A 20,491-nucleotide genomic window follows, 5' to 3' on the forward strand; every position below is an offset into this window, starting at 1 on the left:
GGAAGGTGACTTCCTCTAGGGACGTCCTTGGGTAGGGCTCTTTGGACAGGTCCGTGCCCCTACCCTAGGTACGTAGCTTCATCACCAGGCTCTCGTGGCGAAGCACGAGGCGTTGGAGCTTGACTCAAAGATGCGGGAGTCTGAGCTTGTTGTGGCCCTCGAGAGCATAAAAAGTGCCAAGGCTGAAGCCCAAAAGGCCCTCGAGGAGATCGACGCAATGAAGAAGATAGCGGTGGGTAAGGCTTTCTATATGCAAAGCAAGCATGTAAAAGTAAATTACCGATTACTTACCCGAATCTGGAGCTCTCCAAGAGCATTCGCAGATTTTCCCCGCAGCGTGTCCGATGCCACACAATTTTACTAGGCCGAGGATGGAAGCTCAACAGAGAAGTTGTTCTGGTCTCAGTATGCTAAGGCCGAACACCCGATGCCAATGAGCGACCAGCTGAAGCAGATGGTCGAGCTACATAAGGCGGCCGATCAGGCCATGAAGGGCTTTATAGTCCGGCTGTGGCCTGGCGATGCCCTTCTGAACAGCTTCTTCGGCCTGGTGAGGCAGCTTGTGGATGCCTGCCCGCGGCTGGAGGTCGTCAAGCGATTTGTCTGCATTGAAGGTGCACGCCGGGCTTTCGCCCGTGTGCAATTGCAGTGGGTCAAGCTAGACGCCGTGAAGCTGATCAAGGAGGGGCCGCCGGAGGGCAAGGAGCACCGCCACCCCGAGATGTACTACGAGGGTGTTCTGCCGGGTGCCCGTCTCATAGCGGACGAGTGTTCAAAAGATGTAATATTTGAGTGAGACTTGCTCGTTTTATCCTGTATTTATGAAAACTTGTTTCATATGCGCTATGAAACGCTTGTTTGAATTTAAAATATTACCTTCTGTTTGGCTATTTATCCAATCTGAGAGATGGCTAGTCCTCGGCTTCTGCCCCCATGCCACGAGTGCTGGGGTGTTCGGGATAAACCTAAGCACTCTTGTTCCCATGTTTGGGTCCTTCGAGGGAGGTGCTCAGCACAGCGAACAAGGCAACCGGACTAACAATGCTTTATCACTCTCACTTAGCCATAGAATTCTATAATTTTAAATTTCAGCGAAGCCCCTGGTATTTGGAAGGCCGAATTTGGGGCGCGATACACACCTTTAAGCCGGACAGGGCCGGCCCCTCGCTCTAACCGGCATAAGTCTTTAGGAACTCGAAAACCTCGCCGAACAGTGACCAGTCTCTCGCCTTATCATGACAGTCAGTTTTAGCTTTCTCTACTGAGGTGCTGAACCCAGCAGAACCGGGGCACAATCGCAGTAGTTCTCCTAGCGCTACCTTAGCCGATAGAGCGGAACGTAAGGTACCAAAACATAGGAGCCAGGCAAACCCAACATTTGACCAAAGACATGATTCGGAGCTGATGCATATAATGCTATAAGTTCGGGGTGCCGCACTTGTGAAAGTGTTCGGACTTTTCACACCGTATTGTGGGGTACGTAAGCCCCTGGTGTATTGGCCGTACCAAAGTGTACGGTTGCAAGGCGTCATTAATGAACACACACACACACACACACACACACACACACACACACATATATATATAACAAGAATGCAATAATAGTCGTAATGTCATGCATTGTTTATCCAAAAAATTGCGTTAAAGCAGAGTGATACATATAGTGTGATAAGCAAAGAGTAGGACTATGTCCCTTCCAAGGGCAAGCTGAGGAATGATATTAAATCGAATATTTCGCTTGTTACTGTAATCCACCTGGGAATTCCGTGGTATGACATAGCTGTCTGCCTCCTTGGTTGATGCATCATGTGTTCGGCAATAGTGCTACCGGACAGTGTTTCCAGAGATTAAGGTCCTGAAAAAAAGGAGAAAAATAACCAAACGGGAAGCCCCTAGTGTGGTTTAAGCCGCATCTTGGGGCGTGCCGCAGTTATGCCCCCCTCCCCACCTGTGCCCATGGTATTTTTAATGCGTAATTATGTACATGCGGCATGAGTTTTGCCGTTGGGCTAGGATTGGGGTGGCCACCGTATTTCTACGCGAGCTCAGATCGCGCCAGGCGGTCTATTTGCCGATTGCTCCGAGCGCGCTTGAAGGTGTCCGGGATTTGAAGCGCCGAACTGGTTGATTGCCTTGAGAGGCTGCTTTGCGCTTCTGCTGCGAGGGCCGTGGTGTGCTCCTCTGTTCGGAGAGAGCGCTCTGTGTTTCCAGTGACTGTAATAACTCCGAGAGGTCCTGGCATCTTGAGCTTGAGGTATGCATAATGTGGTACCGCATTGAATCTAGCAAATGTGGTTCGCCCGAGCAGCGTGTGATAACCACTGCGGAACGGGACTATATCAAAGATTAACTCTTCGCTTTGGAAGTTATCCGGGGATCCGAAGACCACTTCCAGTGTAATTGAGCCTGTGCAATGGGCCTCCACACCTGGAATGACGCCTTTAAAGGTCGTTTTTGTGGGTTTGATCCTTGAGGGGTCTATACCCATTTTGCGCACTGTGTCCTGATAAAGCAGGTTCAGGCTGCTGCCGCCATCCGTAGGGACTCGAGTGAGGTGAAATCCATCAATGATTGGGTCCAGGACCAGTGCGGCGAATCCGCCATGACGGATACTAGTGGGGTGGTCCCTGCGATCGAACGTGATCGGACAGGAGGACCAAGGGTTGAACTTTGGGGCGACTGGCTCCAACGCATATACGTCCCTAAGCGCACGCTTCCGCTCCCTCTTGGGGATGTGGGTTGCGTATATCATGTTCACCGTCCGCACTTGCAGGGGAAACCTCTTCTGTCCTCTGGTGTGTGGCTGCCGGGGCTCCTCCTCGTCATCGCTATGCGGCCCCTTGTCCTTGTTTTTGGCAATTAACTTGCCGGCCTGCTTGAACACCCAACAATCCCTGTTGGTGTGATTGGCTGGCTTGTCTGGGGTGCCGTGTATTTGACACGAGCAATCGAGTATACGGTCCAAGCTGGACGGACCCGGCATACTTTGTTTAAATGCCTTTTTCCGCTGACCGGGTTTAGAGCCTTTGAATCCGGCATTGATTGCCGTATCCTCGGTATTTTCGTTGTTGATGCGGCGCTTATGTTTGTTGCAGCGTGACCTGCTATTGCCTTCCTTGGTATCCGAGGTACCATGGTTCTTTGATATGTTATTACTGCGAGCCAGCCAGCTGTCTTCTCCCGCACAAAAGCGGGTCATGAGCGTCGTGAGGGCTGCCATAGATTTCGGCTTTTCCTGACCAAGGTGCCGGGCTAGCCACTCGTCTCGGATGTTGTGTTTGAAAGCCGCTAAGGCCTCTGCATCCGGAGAGTTGACGATTTGATTTTTCTTTGTAAGGAACCGAGTCCAGAATTGCATGGCCAACTCTTCTGGCTGTTGAATTATGTGGCTCAAGTCATCGGCGTCTGGTGGTCGCACATAAGTGCCCTGAAAGTTGTCGAGGAATGCGGCTTCCAGATCTTCCCAACAGGTAATGGAGTCCACTGGCAAGCTGTTAAGCCAATGCCGCGCTGGTCCTTTGAGCTTTAGTGGGAGGTATTTGATGGCGTGTAAGTCATCACCGCGGGCCATGTGGATGTGGAGGAGGAAATCCTCGATCCATACTGCGGGATCTGTTGTGCCGTCGTATGATTCAATATTTACAGGTTTGAAACCTTCTAGGAATTGATGATCCATTACTTCGTCTATGAAGCATAAGGGGTGTGCGGCGCCTCTGTATTGGGCTATATCGCGACGCAGCTCGAATGGGTCTTGCCCGCTGTGTTCGGCCCGGCCGGATTTGCTTTTACTATATCCGGTGTGACATTTATCGTCTCGCAGAGTGGTGCGCCCTCGTGATCCGTAGATCGATCTTGCATGCTTTGCTTTGTCCTCCAATGTGTCTCACAGGTCTGGCGTATCTCCCCATGCCTTTTTATTTGAATGGCATCGGGGTGGAGGCTGAGTTTTTGGCTGGAATGCCTCTCTATCGCGGCCACGAGGTGGCCGATCAGCCGTATCATATGCTTCTTCCTCCAGTCGGGGTAGTAACCTGCACTTTGGGTAATTCTTGGAGGGGCGCTCGAGTTTATATTCCTCGGCCGCGAGGACTTTAGTCCATCTGTCAGCTAGCAGATCTTGATCAGCTCGAAGCTGCTGCTGCTTTTTCTTTAGGATATTTGTCGTGGCCATAAGCCGGCGCTTGAAGCTCTCTTATTCGACGGGATCCTCTGGTACGGCGAATTCATCGTTGCTGAGGCTTGCCTCGTCTTCAGAGGGGGGCATGTAATTGTCATCCTCCTCCTCCTCTCTCAGGAGGGCTGGCTCCTCCATCCTCCTACTCTAAATCTTGTTGGAGGGGGTTGTTGTTGTCTTCGGCACTATCCGGAGTGTTATTATCTCCTGTGCCGGTATCACCACTTTTTCTTTGGTGGGACTTAAAGCGGCGCCGCTAACGTCGGCACTTGGGTTGCTTCTTGGAGGGTTCATCCTCCGCTATCTCATCGCCATTGCCTTCTTTGGGTGTATCCACCATGTATATGTCATATGACGAGGTGGCTTTCCAGTGCCCTATAGGTGCTGGTTCATGTTCGTCTCCTACATCATCGTCCATACCGTCGATGTCTTCGGAGTCGAAGTCGAGCATGTCGGTTAAATCATCGACAGTGGCTATGAAGTGGGTGGTGGGTGGGCGTCGAATTTCTTCGTTGTCTGCATCCCAATCCTGTTGGCCATAGTCCGGCCAGGGCTCTCCTGACAAAGAGAGAGACCTTAGTGAATTCAGAATGTCGCCGAAGGGCGAGTGCTGAAAGATATCCGCGGCGGTGAATTCCATGATCGGCGCCCAATAGGATTCGATTGGCAGGGGCGCGGATGGTTCGGAGTCCGAAAAAGAGTCCGGCACCTTGGAGTCACGGGCTTCGCAGAGGATTAGGCTGGTGTTCAGCTCGATCGCCGTTGAGACTACAGCCCCTGAGGCGGTGTCTAGCCACCCGTCCTCGAGTGGCGCAGTTGGCTCCGAGCTAAGGATCAGAGCTGATGCAGGCGCGGCCTCTGGGGTACTGTTCGGCGGCAGAGCTAGGTCATACCCATCGTAACAGTGTGGCGCGCCCGGCTGTGGCTCGAATCCGTCGAAGATCAAGTCTCCGTGGATGTTGGCTGTGTAGTTCAAACTTCCAAATCTGACCTGATGGCCAGGGGCGTAGATTTCAATCTGCTCCAGATGGCCAAGTGAATTAGCCTGCAGTGCAAAGCCACCGAACACGAAGATCTGTCCGGGGATAAAGGTCTCACCCTGGACCGCATCGTTGTTGATGATCGAAGGAGCCATCGGGCCTAAAGGTGATGACACAGAGGAACTCTCAATGAAAGCACCAATGTCGGTGTCAAAACTGGCGGATCTCGGGTAGGGGGTCCCGAACTGTGCGTCTAGGCCGGATGGTAACAGGAGGCAGGGGACACAATGTTTTACCCAGGTTCGGGCCCTCTTGATGGAGGTAAAACCCTACGTCCTGCTTGATTAATATTGATGATATGGGTAGTACAATAGTAGATCTACCACGAGATCGGGGAGGCTAAACCCTAGAAGCTAGCCTATGGTGTGATTGTATGTTGTGGTTGTTGTTGTGTCCTACGGACTAAAACCCTCCAGTTTATATAGACACCAGAGAGGATTAGGGTTACACAAGGTCAGTTACAAAGGAGGAGATATCCATATCTGTATTCCCTAGCTTGCCTTCCACGCCAAGTAGAGTCCCACCCAGACACGAGATGAGGTCTTCAATCTTGTATCTTCATAGTCTAACAGTCCGGCCAAAGGAGATAGTCCGGCTATCCGGAGACCCCCTAATCTAGGACTCCCTCATGGGGGATATGGTTTAGTTGATGTTGTTTGATTGTGTGAGAAAGCTGCAATCAGTTGCAGATGTCATCGGTAGAGCCTTCGGAAGTTGAAATCGACGTACATATGCCTTGTATATGATTAGAAAATCTAAGGTTCAGTTGGTCTGAAGATAAGACTTGTGTTTTAAAGAAAGTTCAATACATGTAATGGACGATTCGCTCACTTTGGATTGCTATTTTATGTTTGTTTAGGATATATCCATGGATCCATGGGACTACCTCTCTGTCAGATAACATTTTAGAGGTGAGTTCGAGCATGATTGAAATGACTAGTTTATGTGGAGGCAAAAGTGGTATGTACACAATTTAGCTTTCAAATCTTTCAGTGTCTGAGCTAAAGATGAACCTTGCAGATCATGTAGCCTATTATGTATTAGCTCTTGAAATACTGCATTGGGTTGGAAATATCCAGGTGGTGAAATGTAAGGTGCTCTGCTTGTAGTGAATGATTAGAAATCAGTGGAGATGATGGCTAGGCATGTGATCGATGATGGTGGTATCATTCATTTGTGTGTGTGTGTGTGAAGGAAATATGCCCTAGAGGCAATAATAAAGTTGTTATTTATATTTCCTTATATCATGATAAATGTTTATTATTCATGCTAGAATTGTATTATCCAGAAACTTGATACATGTGTGGATACATAGACAAAACACCGTGTCCCTAGTAAGCCTCTACTAGACTAGCTCGTTGATCAAAGATGGTTAACACTACAAAAAAAATACACTTCCGTGATGATACGTGTTTGTCACAGTAGGTCGCGTTTTTTGTCATGCATGTACATCCATGACAAATTTATGACAGAATCAAGATAGCCATACCTGTGCTGTCGTAGAAGTGTTCCATGACATTACCAAAATTATCATCACGGAAGTGTCCAATTCTATGACGATAAATCGCGCGTCACAGAAGTGCTTTCGTCAAGGGTGACCGACATGTGGCATCCACCGTAACGGAACGCCTTTAAGCTATCGGGTCGGGTTTTGGATCCGATAACCCGTTAACAGCCTGATCAATGGGGATTTTCCACGTGTAAAATCATCATTGGCTAGAGGAAACATGTGTCGGCTCATCGTTGGGACATATGTCATCCACTCACTAGACAGAAGGCGCCTATGATACGTCGACACGTGGCACGGCCCAACAGTGGCCCATTCCTGTGAAAAGGCCGGTCCGTTTGACTTGGTCAAAAGCTGGCGGGCCTACCCATGGAAAGCCTGTTAACGGCATGTTCGCATATAGCCCATTTACAGCCCGCTAACCCAAGGCCCGCTACGCCCTATCCGAATTAGGCCCAATAGTGTCATCTGGGCCATCCAATATGATTCCAGCCCGTTTTCACTTCTGGCCCATGTATAGCCCATGACGTCTTTCGGCCCATATGAGGCCCTTTGTAACTCTTGGCCCATTAGCGGCCCGTGCTGAAACTGGCCCGTAATGAACAGTGTATTACTTTACACCCATTAACGGCCCGTGGTGAAACTGGCTCGTAATGAACAGTGTATCACTTTATACCCATTAACGGCCCATTATTCCGTTGGGCCGTTTCCAGCCCAAGTTAACTTTCGGCCTTCTGAGGGCCCATTTATTCTTGGGCTCATTTGCAGCATTCGGTTACTTACGGCCCATTACTGTCATTTTCTGCTTGTGGGCCAAATTCAGCCCGTCGTTACAGTCGGCCCGTTTGTGGACCGTTAGACTATTGGGCCATTTTCATAGCATCACCAAATACGGCCTATTAACGGCCCGTTATGGTCAGCCCATAAAATGTACGATTTCCATTAGAGGCCCGTCTACGGCCCATTAAAGGCCCATACAAGACCCATAAATGAGTCGGCGGCCCATGGATCCTACGAGACATAGAAGGCCCATGGATCCTACGAGACGTACAAGGCCCATGGATCCTACGAGACGTACAAGGCCCATGGATCCTACGAGACGTAGAAGGCCCATGGATCCGACGGCCCGTGAAGGGCCATGGTCGGGCAAGTTGGCCCCCGTTTGAACGATATAGCATATTCAAAGAATTATCCTACTCAATACTATCACCTCTAAAAAGCATACACTATACAACAAAGAGATCAAGGCATAGAAAGGTAGAATAATCCTACACTATACAATAAAGAAATTACAGCCGATTATACCCACTGGGCATTATTGTTCGGCACAGGTGATAATAAAGCATACACAAACAGCAAATTACATACACTGGGCAAATACAGCTCATACATCATGGACGCGCATCAACTTAACTCCATTTGAACTATAATCTCTTCAGAAAATAGGATTGGCCGGATTCAGATAGCACAAATTTCAGTCTGCAAAATCTCCAATTTCTTCATGGTTACCTCAGTGTCTTGTTTCATTTTTTTGACTCCTGCATCTAATACCTGCATGTCCAGTCTCAACTTGTTGATTATATGTTGACAATCATGTACATGTTGTCTTGCCACCTCTAGTTGATGCTCGAGAACATCAGCACATTCCAATTCCAATCCATAATCATTCGGTAACGGCCATGCCGCACTGCTCGCAGATCTTTGTGTTGATGTCACTTCATCCTGAAATGTTTCTGTAAGTACACATGACTAGGGCAAAAATATAGTTACAACAGTGAAGCAAACAAGACACTATTTTGTACTACATGGCAAAACAGGACTAATAATAATGTTACACGTGACTTTCAAAAAAATGTTACACGTCATGAAGCATAAGCAGGTGATATTTTAAAAATTATAAAAAAGATAGTCTGTGTAGCCTGCATACAGAAATCCCTCTTAGCTCACCAGAGGAGCATGATGTTGGGGCCCAATCGAAAACACATACAAGTTACAAATTTAGACAGCACATTGCGTATAAGTAAGCAAGCAGTTGGCCATTCTGTGCCTCAATTAAAGTCTTAGGGGGCATAATGAACAGCAGAGGGTTTCATACAAACATACTACAGCAGGCAAAACTATGCAATCATTAGCGTAGTATAAACTAGATTGTGAGCCTCATGCAATAATAGTTGGTTAATAGACTTCAAAGCTTCAGGCACACTTCAGCAGAGTAATTAAATGGTAAGGCCTTTAATTATGTCAACTAATAGTGATACAAGTACCGAACATCAGGCATGATTATTTGGGCATCTCATTAACTGAGGACAAATAAAGCAATTGAAAAGAGAAAATTAACTATGCCTGAAACAAACAAGGAATTGAACTGTTGAGTTGCATACAGTGACTTACCTTAGCAGGTTGAAGAGGCTCAGCGTAGCTCCTACTTCTCTTACAAGGCTCCTTCCTAACATCTTGTACCTGGAAATCCTCAATCTTATCTTCATTGCACCCCCTCTGCAAGGTGACACAAACTAGTTACTCGTCTCCTTGGAAGATAAATATGCATACTTTCCAGTCTGTGAACACAAAAGGATGAGATTATAACAAAACAACACCACATAATGAAACATGCCTAATCTCTTGCACTTGCACACAATGAAATGAGCATTTACTATGTCTGCACTATGTAAAAACTAGGCATACCTTCGAACTGGATCTCCAGGTACTCTTGGAGAGCCTACTGTAGTGTACAGCCAAACCTTTATGTCACCTATGAGTTAGACAAGGCCCCACTACAGCAGCCCTTAGTGTTTAAATCGTTGACAAGCTCTGTTAGAGTGTTAGGTCAAGAACAGCAAGTAATCAAAGCAAACAGTCCTAGTATGGCTGGCTGATGCAAACAAGCAATTGAACAGATGTGTGAGCAAATCTTACATATCAAGAAAAGAAGCAAAGAAGGAGGCTTAAAGACCATCACCTGACTGACTAGATTTAAGGGGCATGTAAACATAATGTGCAACGTATGAACTAACATAAACATTGCATATTCCAGATTCTACAATGGAATGCACATGTATTAGGTTATGCCATGTATGATGATGCCTAAATGTATAGATAGCAGGCAGGAGTGATTCATCATTGCACGCACAATTGAATTGCAGGTTAAGGGCCAGTTCGATTCCGCCTTTTCAGGGCATATTGTCAAAATAAGCCATAAAATAAGTAAAGAAGTCATTTTTGAGTTATGGACTTGGGCTTAACTAATTTCGCTTTAGAGGGGGGTGTTTCGGGTAGAACCTCACTAAAAATTGAAGGGAAGGGGAATAGTGAAATGACTTTGTTGTCTGCCTATATTACACTCAAAATGCAACTGCTGACACTTTTGTCACACCTGACCCTCAAGTAAAAACAAACACACAAGCATTCATTGCCCTGCCCGCTTGCATCTCCTCTCCCCTTTCCCTCTACCTCGATCCCCTGCCTGCAGCACTAGGGTTCCTCCAGTGAGTCGTCGCCACTGGTCCCATCTGGCCTGGTCCTCGATGATGCTATGTCCAGCTAGGCTACATGGCCGGTGGGTAGGGGCAAATCTCCCTGGCTGCTCCTCCCACTGGCGCCGCCCCTCATTCTCATGGTCTCCAGCAGCTGCTCCACTGTGGTTCGTCCAACGCACTACTCCGGCGGGCGCTGCACAACTACGGTTGATGCCACACTGCGGAAGAAGGCACCTTATTCCCCCTCCCCTCCTCCCAGGCCATGGCCTTGAGGTGCTATTGAAGGATGAGCTCATCCAACAAGGTGAGGATCTCCTCTGATTTTTTGCCAAATTTTCATTCTGATCCACTATACGATGAATTGCTATGAGCTGCTTCTGCTGCTGCTATATGATGCATTGCTATGAGCTGCTCCTATTGCTGCTATATGATGAATTGCTATGAGCTGCTGCTACTGTATGATGAGTTGCTATGAGCTGCTGCTGCTATATGATGAATTGCTATGAGCTGTTGCTGTTATATTATGAGTTGCTACAAGCTGCTCCTGCTGCTGCTATATGATGAATTGCTATGAGCTGCTCCTACTGCTGCTATATGATGAATTGCTATGAGCTGCTCCTGCTGCTGCTATATGATGAATTGCTATGAGCTGCTACTGGTATATGATGAATTGTAGACTGTCGATGCTGTATGATGAGTTGCTATGAGCTGCTGCTATATGATGCTTTCAGGTGGTGCTGCTATACAATAATAACCAGCCACTTGGACCATCAAATTTCAATAAATAATTGTTCTTCATTTAAATGTGGGTCATGCGTTCTTTGTTTAAATTAGGCAATGGGATCTCTATGGAAAACATTGACCAAAGTAGATTGTGCCAAGTAGATGGTATCTTTGTATTTGCATTTTGAGCAAATAGTGATGGTCTGTTTTCCTATCATATTAATTACTGCACTGGGTTCAATTTGTGATGTTTGCAAGTCAAATTAATTTCCATATGGGCAGCAAAATGAAAAAAAATGTAATCTAGACTTTCCACTGATCATACCAAAGATAAGCTGAAAACACAATGAAAAGAACTGGTTGGCTTATTACATGGAGCTTATATTCACAGGTGCTTATTTTCTTAGGATAGCTCGTAATAATTGTCCCTAAGAAATTGGCTAATAGAACTAGCATACAAATAACATGTCACGATGATTGCAATGGAGGAGTGATGTACCATAGCACACTGTATAGGCTCACCGCTGCCTCTCCTTTTTTTGCGATGTTCCATGAAATTGCCACATACATATTGTACTTTTTCATTGTTTAACCCTATCTACAAGTTGACACGGCTAATTTCAGACATCTCTACATGATACTACATTGCATATCCCTTGCGCATATTTAAACCACCAATTAACGATTGTGTGCGTACCATAAACTAGCCATGACTCTGTATGCTGGACTAGCAGGCACTCTAAGGGAGCCTAATGTAGTGCACTGGAATTCCTACATGCCACCTACGATTTTGTGTAATGTACTGCCCTTGTTCCTAAATATATGTCTTTGTGGAGATTCCAGTATGGACCACATACAGATGTATATAGATGCATTTTCGAGTGTAGATTCACTCATTTTGCTCCGTATGTAGCCTATAGTGGAATCTCTAGAAAGACTTATATTTAGGAACGGAGGTACGAGGTAGTATCATGTATGACATCTACATATCTAATTTAGCAGCCAGTAGTAGAAATCATTGTCTGCACAAAGGGATTACTGGTCGAAAATCCTAGCAAAGCACGCTGGCAGGCACAGAACAATACAAGAGAGAGAGACGTGCTTACAAGATCATAGTAATGCCTCAGTCCAGGATCTTGGTTGGCCAAGCTGTTAGATCCAGAAGAAACATCGTTCTTGTAGTTTTTGCCAGCTGCATAACAGGTAACAGCGACCGGTTAGTATTTTTGAAGTACATCGGGCAGGTGATGCTGGACAGGTTTAAAGGTGACAAGTACCTAGGCCGTGGCAGGTGCTTGGCATCTCTCCAGACGGTGGGAATCAGGTTAGAAACGTCGAGGGTGATGACGCTGCGCTGGCTGTCGGGGTCCGGTAAGGAGATCTAGAACCGTCGAGTAGGGTGTGTGTGGAGCGGCTCCGGTAGGGTGGACTACGGTGTGGGAGAAGTGGATCTATGGCCGTGGACGAGGGCGTAGGTGAAGCTGCTCCAGTGGTTGGGTTAAGGATGGTGTCGACGACGCGGATCTGCGGCCGTGGATGGGGCGTCAGAAGCTGTTCCGGTGGTTGGGTTAAGGATGGTGTCGACGATGCGGATCTGTGGCCGTGGACGGGGCATCAGAAGCTGCTCCGGTGGTTGGGTTAAGGGTGGTGTCGACGATGCGGATCTGCGCCCGTGGACGAGGCGTCAGAAGCTGCTCCGGTAGGTTGGATGAGGGTGCGAGGAAGCGGATCTGAGGCCGTGGACTTGTGAGTTGGCAAAGCGGCCCCAGTAGGGTTGAGAATGGTATAGGCGAAGCTACTCCGGTAGGGTTGACGATGGTGTCGGCGAAGCGGCTTCGGTAGGGTTGAGGAAGGTGTCGGCGAAGCGGCTCCGGTAGGGTTGAGGAAGGTGTCGGCGAAGCGGCTCCGGTAGGGTTGAGGAAGGTGTCGGCGAAGAGGATCAGAGGCCGTCGACGGGGGCGTCGGTGGGACGGCTCCAGGGGGTGTGGACGAAGCGTCTCCGATGGGGAGTACGAATGAGCCGCTGCAGATGCGCGGCGGTTGACGAGAGTACCGGCGAAGCAGATCCGGCGCCGTGGACAAGGTCGGCACTGAATGGGCTGTGGTACAGTGGTGGATGAGCAGTCTACTTGTTTCTAGGGGAGGTGGGAGGGGTAGATGCGGCCTCAGAAGCAGATCCGGCGAGGTGGACGCCGCTGGCAGTGAATGGGCTATGGTACGCTGGTGGATGAGCAGTCTAGGGTTTCGAGAGGGGAGGGGAGAAAGGGCGATGAAGTACGGACGGCGTGATGTAATATGCTCTGGTGCTGTGGAGTTAGTCATTTTTGCGGGAGGGGGCGAGGAAATGGGGGTGCCGTGTAGTGGGGGAACCGGAAGTTACCAAAGCAGCCCCGACCTATCATGTAGATGAGGGCGGTATTGTAACTGTTGGTCTCCGTGCACCAAGGACAAAAGGGGGATTTCGCATGCTAAAGACTAAGGTGGCGGAAATTTTAGAAGGAGGCGGGAGATTTTGCCTCCCGCGGGATCGTTCGTATCCAGTTTCAACTAATTTTGGACCGTGCTAGCGGGATGGTCATGCTAGACTGTGTACACGGGGCACGCGTCAGCAGTTAATAACTGGTGTGAAGTCCACCCCAAAAAAAAGACAATAACTCAGGATGATGCGCCGATAACTTAGACGTTCACACGGGCGCGGCCAATCATACGGGTGTAGTGGCGCGTTCACAAAAAAAGGGATCAAACGCTCAGCCTATGTATTTCTCGTGTAAATAGATAATTTAGTGTCATTGGTTATTTACTTTAAACATAATGCATTGACGTGTTAGTGTAGAGGCACACAAAAAGAAAAGAATATTGTAGTCAGCTACTTAAAAGTGTTACCTCATATGATTACATAGCCTCCATTTCATAAATTGCGTACCTGTTGAATTCATATATGAATATTACATATATTACTTCACAATAGAAACTTAAATCATCCAAGACTAATGAATTTTAATGCAAGAGTAACAATGGTGCATGTACATGATAGCTACATTGGTTGTTTGAAGAAACATCACTGTAACTTTGGCATGCACAACTGAAAAGGTTTATTTAAATAGAAAAAATGTGATATGTGAGTGTCCAATCTTTATAGCGTTGAATCGATATTGTACCTTTGGCCACGATACGAAGTAGATATTGACTTATGTTCAAGTGATGCATGTCCACGATCGCTAGATAGTGATATGTGAATGAATTGTGCAATCTCTCTCTCACACGCATACATATCTCATTTCCCTATGGGCATCGGAATCACACACACGCACTTCGTGTATTTCTCTCCCTCTGTCAGGGTTAAATTCATCTTTGTACCCCGTCCTACAAGTCTCTCACACAGAAACATACACGCTTTCTATGTCTAACATTCCCACCCCTTTAATTCCGCCCACCCACAGCCACTAATGTCTCAAAGTATAATAATATCTCTCACACATATGCTATCTACCTATCCCTTAATATAGCTAGATATGTGTCACACAAACTCCTTCTCCCTACTAGCAAGATGCCCATGCGTTGCACGGAACATCAAGATGCATTTGTATGAGAAGTTTATCTTGTGGGAGAAAAGGATGAACGAGGGAATGCCTTATTTGCAAATGCTGAGAGGGGTGTGGGTATCTTTTTGCAAAATTGCCATAGTTTCCTTCCTGTCCGTCGGATATAAATCTTGGCCTATATTGCAGGATGGCAGGAACACCATCATCACCAACTCTGTTTTTTATAAGAGTAGAGATATGTGAGGGTCACTGCCCCCCCCACACCCCCCCCCACTTCCCAACACCGAAGGAGTAGGGTGACACCTCGATCTTGATACTAATCTATCGACTGGCTTCTCTCTCAAACATACACACACACACACACTACCTGGCACCGAAGGAGTAGGGTGGCACATCGATCTTGATAATAATCTATCTACTCTTTCAAACACACACACACACTCGCTAGTTGTGCTTCTGTGCCTACCGCGCACACTCTCGATACGTCTTTCTCTCCCTCCCCCCCCCCCAATAATGACAGCAGAAGGGTGACAACTCGATCTGATCATAATCTGTCAATTGGTTTCTCTCTCAAACATTGTGTCTCGGTGCCTCGCTCAGTAGCCCCCTCGATATGTAGACTTCTCGCGTGCGCACAGCTGTAGTGACGATGACGCTGAACCCAGTGTGCCTTGTTTTTACCGGCCTCATGTGATAGTTTTCACCCTGTTTTCTGTTAATTAACAAGGCAACCTTTTCTTTGTTACTACTAGTGAATCTGAAATCATTCGGGGCAGACATAAAATATATCACTTCAACCCAATTATCGCAGCAACTATTTTAAAAGAAATTAGCTAGTTGCCCGTGCGTTGCATGGAACATCAAGATGCATTTGTATGAGTAGTTTATCTTGTGAGAGAAAAGGTTGAACGAGGGAAGGCCTTATTTGCGAACATGGAGAGACGTGTGGGTATATTTTTGCAAAATTGCCATAGTTTCTTTCCTATCCGTTAGATATAAATCCGACGGCCTATATTACAGGATGGCACGCACACCATCATCACCAACTCTGTTTTCTACTCCCGCCGTCCGAAAATACTTGTCATCAAAATGGATAAAAAGAAATGTATCTAAAAATAAAATACGTCTAGATACATTTCCTTTTATCCATTTTGATGACAAGTATTTCCGGACGGAGGGAGTATTTGTCTTTTTAGAGATTTCAACAAGTGACTATGACCGGACCTTACCAACATACTCAAAAAAGTAGTCCATAATTTTGATGTTACCCTCTTTTCTTGGCGGTGCAGTGCCATCTGGATACCTCATAAATAAATCAAGGACAAATCTGACCCCTTCCTGAAAAGACATACGGAGCAAAATGAGTGAATATACACTCTAAAATATGTCTACATACGCATCCGTATGTGGTAGTCCATTTGAAATCTGACAAAGACAAATATTTAGGAACAAATGGAGTATATATAAGAGTATACATGGAGATATATCTCCAGCATGGTCTACAACAAAAATGTGCTGGGCTGGTTAGCGCCAGATGCTCGCAACGCGATGACATGAGTTCGAATTCTGTCTTTTAACTTTATATTTTTATATTATATATTACACTACTTATTTAATATATACTTCTTACGCAACTGTACTGACATTGGAACCCACAGAGTACTTAGAATACAAGATTAAGGATGGACTTGTTTCTTTTTAACTTTCTGTACGAAGCTGTAGCCACCCTGCAAGTCACGTGTACACTGTACATGCAATTAACTTTTTTATAGAGGGACAATCATACAGGCAATTAACTCAAATGGATTGGATGTCACTCTATTATTTCCAGCATAAAGAGCATCTCCAACGATAGTCGGCAAATTTCCTCCCGCTTCCTTAAGCGGAGGACGACATCAAACACCAGCGGCATACATTTTTACAACTCTAACCAACCAGATGAAATTCGTGCAAACATAGACTGATTTCATATAAGCATGAAGGATTTCGTATAAAAAAGCCGGATCTTCATATAAACATGATGGATTTCATTACATTTACATAAACTAAGAGGTGCCAATCTGGCTCTCTTGTATAATTAATACACCCTCCGTCCGGAAATACTTGTCCTAGAAATGGATGTATCTAGACTTATTTTAGTTCTAAATGGCCGCCCGCGGATCCCTTTGTCTTCCTCATGTCCGTCAGACACTTGCGGGATCGATGAAGGTCCTCGGAAGAGACAAAGCAGCAAAGAAACCACCTGAATCCACGGTCGTCGCCTCAGCGGTGGCCTTCATGGGTCCCAAGTGGCGGCGGCCTCCCGTGTTCTACTTCTCGTCGATGATGGCGGCGGACACGGAGAAGCTGGCCACCGACTGGTCGCTCTCCATGCACCCGGCTTCTGTCTCTGCCTGCATGGCGCTGCCGCAGGCACGGGAGGCGCGCCCACAAACACGGGAGGCGTGGCCACCGCAGACACTGGTGGCGCGGTACGACGCGGCAGCGACAGCGCCCATATCGGCGTGCTCGCCGCCGTGCCGGCGTGGAGCAACTCGCCACTCCTCATCGAGTTGAACTGGAGCGGCGAGTTGCTGAACCACGCGCCTGCTTGGGGTGGCAACTGGCTCCGTCGGGCCAAGCGAGGTTGGTGAAGCTCCGAGCAGCCTCGCCCGTATCCGGAGGGCTCAGCGGGCCACCCAACCGGGTAATATGCCGGAGAACGGCTCATCGGAAGCCATCGGAAGAGTGGAGAAAATGGTGAAGGAGGAGATGGGGGAGCGGCGGAGGGGTGCGATTCTTGCCCGCTGTCTGTCTGGCCTCGTGTAAATAGAGGGCGGACGGTAGGAGCTTGGCCGGCGTTTGGCCTCATTTAAACTGAGGGCGGACGGGAGGAGCTCAGTCGGTGTTGCATTTAATTCCGGACTGCTCATGAACGGACGTGTGGCCAGAGTAGGATTCTCGGTTTGCATGCGGATTTAACGTAGGGGTTTAATGGAGGCGTCGGGTGTGCAGCGGGCGGTGTGGTACTATTCGATTTGGCAGCAGTAATGAGTCGTCAAATCACAAAGGCCCTCGCCTCTCGTGAAACCGACCGAGCTAGACTGCCTGCCCTCTAGCCTTTTAAAAAATGTATATATTCCACTTTTGTACAGTAGTAGTATCGATGGATTGCGCCATGGAGCAAAACTTGAAATTAAAAAAAAGGTGGTACATATAGAGAGGGAGTATTCGATTTGACAGCAGGCGGAGCAGTTCCCGATACGGCTTTAATGCAGACGAGGGAGGGAGTAGCGGTTCCCGATATGTTGAACGGCCAATGCATCCTCCTTCAATTAATGCATGAGGGAACTAATGGGAGGAGGCCCGGGAAAAGAGGTTGCACGATGTGAATGCAACGCAGTTTGCCCTCATTGCCTTCATATAAAGGCGCCCCTTCATTCCAATGCATCTACCACATCGTACGCACCTAAGCATTTGCCTAAGCACCTACACTAAGCACAAAAGAGCTCACTCCAGACCCATGGCGGCGATGCGCATGAGCAGCCAGCGGCTGCGCCAGATGGTCCACGACGCCGGCCTGCAGCATGGCGTCGAGGATCGTCTCCAGACGGTGTTGGAAACCGGCTGGTGGATGGCCGCCGTCGACGCCAACTACGACTCTCAGTTGGACCAGATGATCGTTGCCACCAGCAACAAGTTCACCGTCCTCAAGAAGCTCGCAGACGACATCGCCGTACTCCTCCAGCCCGCGCGCCCGGGCTCCTCATTGCCTGCCACCCTAATCGGCCTCCATGGCCGGAACCTCTTTCAAGCACTAGTGGCCCTGCGACTGCCCGCTGACGCCACGAAGAATGTCCACCTGGAGGTCGCGCTCGCCGCGAGGTGCCTCGCCCTGCAAGAATTCGTCGACCTACACATCCACGTGTACGAGGAAATCATGTACATAGGTATCTACAAGGCCAGTGAGGACACTACGACGTTGGCCTTCCTCAACCGCTGGAAGCCTTGGATGCCTTTGCTGAGAAGCACCTCGACCTCGCCACAAAAGCCGCCGCTCCTTAGCCGCCGATCGATGGCCCGGCGCACTAAGTTGAGGAGGAAGTTGTATGTTCGTGGATCCATCTTTATGCTTGCCTTCTGTAACCACCACTGCGATCGCATCATCGTGGCCTTAATTCTTATTATGTTGTTGCATTCTCGTTCTAGTCAATACCGACATGTGCGATCCCTTTGCTTAATTATATGCATCACTATAACTAGTACTCCATCCGTCAATTTATAAGTTGTGCTTATCTTTTTCATCAACTTCGTGCAACGCGCGGGCATCTTGCTAGAAACACTAGAATATGTCTATATAATCCGTATGTGATAGTCCATTTGAAATCTCAAAAAAGACAAATATTTAGGTACGGAGGGAGTAATATATTAGAAGTATATCAAAACAATAGTGATTTATTTCAAGTTTGTGAACAAATACTACTATTCTACTATTTTGGATCCGTCGCAGCGCACGGGCACATTGCTGGTAAAAGGAAAAGGCCTGCCGCGTTCGTGTCGCACCCCCACACGCCCGGGAATCGGGAGTACCACACGGCCCGTCCGACACGACACATAGCTTAGGGAAGGCATGTTGCCTAGCATTTTCACTTTCATGTGGGACCGCCATTGAGCAAACCGACACCCCGCCCGCCGCCGGGTTGGAAAACAGAAACGAGGGGAAGATCTAGCTGTAGCACGGAAGCCAAGAAATTTGGTGTCAGACGGGGCTCGTTGATAGAGTAGGAGCATTCTGTACTAGTACTACTCCTACTAGTACCAAGTTTGTACTCCTAATACTATATTACTGGTACTACTACTATACAACTAGTAGGTACGTGCACGGCACAACATCGTAGGAACAAAAAACGGGAAGATCTTGTTTTGGGTGATTTATCTTTTTTCAATCAATGTAGTATGAATAATATGATGTGGGGGGCACCCATGAAGCTTATGTGGCTTGGTTGCATGGCTACGGAAGGTTAGAGAAAAATAAATAGATAATGTGTTTAGAGTGCACTCCACTAAATAGATATACTTTGGATCCATTGCAACGGACCAACACATCTATATCTATACCCCCTATATAGTGTGTGAAAAACTTTGAAAGTTGGTCATTGGATGAAGCCAATCCGATGGTACAAAGATGGCAAATCCGAGCACTACTGGCCGTTGGATATCATCCACCAGATTCTGCCACATGTATAATCTAGAAGACTCCATGGTTGAACTTAATTCATGACTAACTTTGCCACAACTGAGCTTAGGCAAAGTTATTAGTTCTTCAAAATGAGAGCCACAAGTTGGCAAGCCTAAGGGAACCTTGCCACATTTTTTGTGTGTATGTCATGTGGGGCCTTAGTGTGGCTTGCCTAAGGTGTGGCTTGAACCAAACACTCACCTAAGTTAATCAAACTTGCCTAACCTTACATTCCACCAGATTTTGCCACATGTTAGAATCCAGAAAGCTCCACATGTAGAAGCATAATGCACAAACCACCAGAATCTCATGCGTGCAATGCACGTGTACCTTACTTGTACTAGTTGGTAGTAGTAAGAAACAAATTCCAGTTTGGGCACGAGCTCGTACTGCGGGAGCACCACAAGGCCTGCCGCAGGAGTTACATTTCCCTCTCGGGGCCCACGGGACCGAACTTCAGTGGCTTAGTGCCCGGCCTATGAGTCAATGACATGCGGACCTTAAATGCGGCTGGCCCACATGTCATTCTCATGGTGGTGGCCTGGTTCGCGACTCACTCGTTCGAGATGAACCGGCCGGTGGTGGCGTGGCCGTGGCGAGGGTGCCACAGCTGGGCGTCGGGGCGTTACGAGGCGTAGATGGCCACACCGGCGGGTACTACCTGTAGTACATAAGTACTCCAGCTGAGGATTGATGCTCGAGATGAAATGTGTCACAGCCGCTGGATGAAAATTCGATGGTGCGGGAGTACGAATCGAAGCACAGCAGCGGAGCAGGCAAACCGCGTCCAATCGGGTGTGTCTATGGTAGA

Source organism: Triticum urartu, chromosome 7A (genome assembly GCF_056163025.1).
Source record: "Triticum urartu cultivar PI428250 chromosome 7A, HENAU_Tu73, whole genome shotgun sequence".
Lineage (NCBI taxonomy): Eukaryota > Viridiplantae > Streptophyta > Magnoliopsida > Poales > Poaceae > Triticum > Triticum urartu.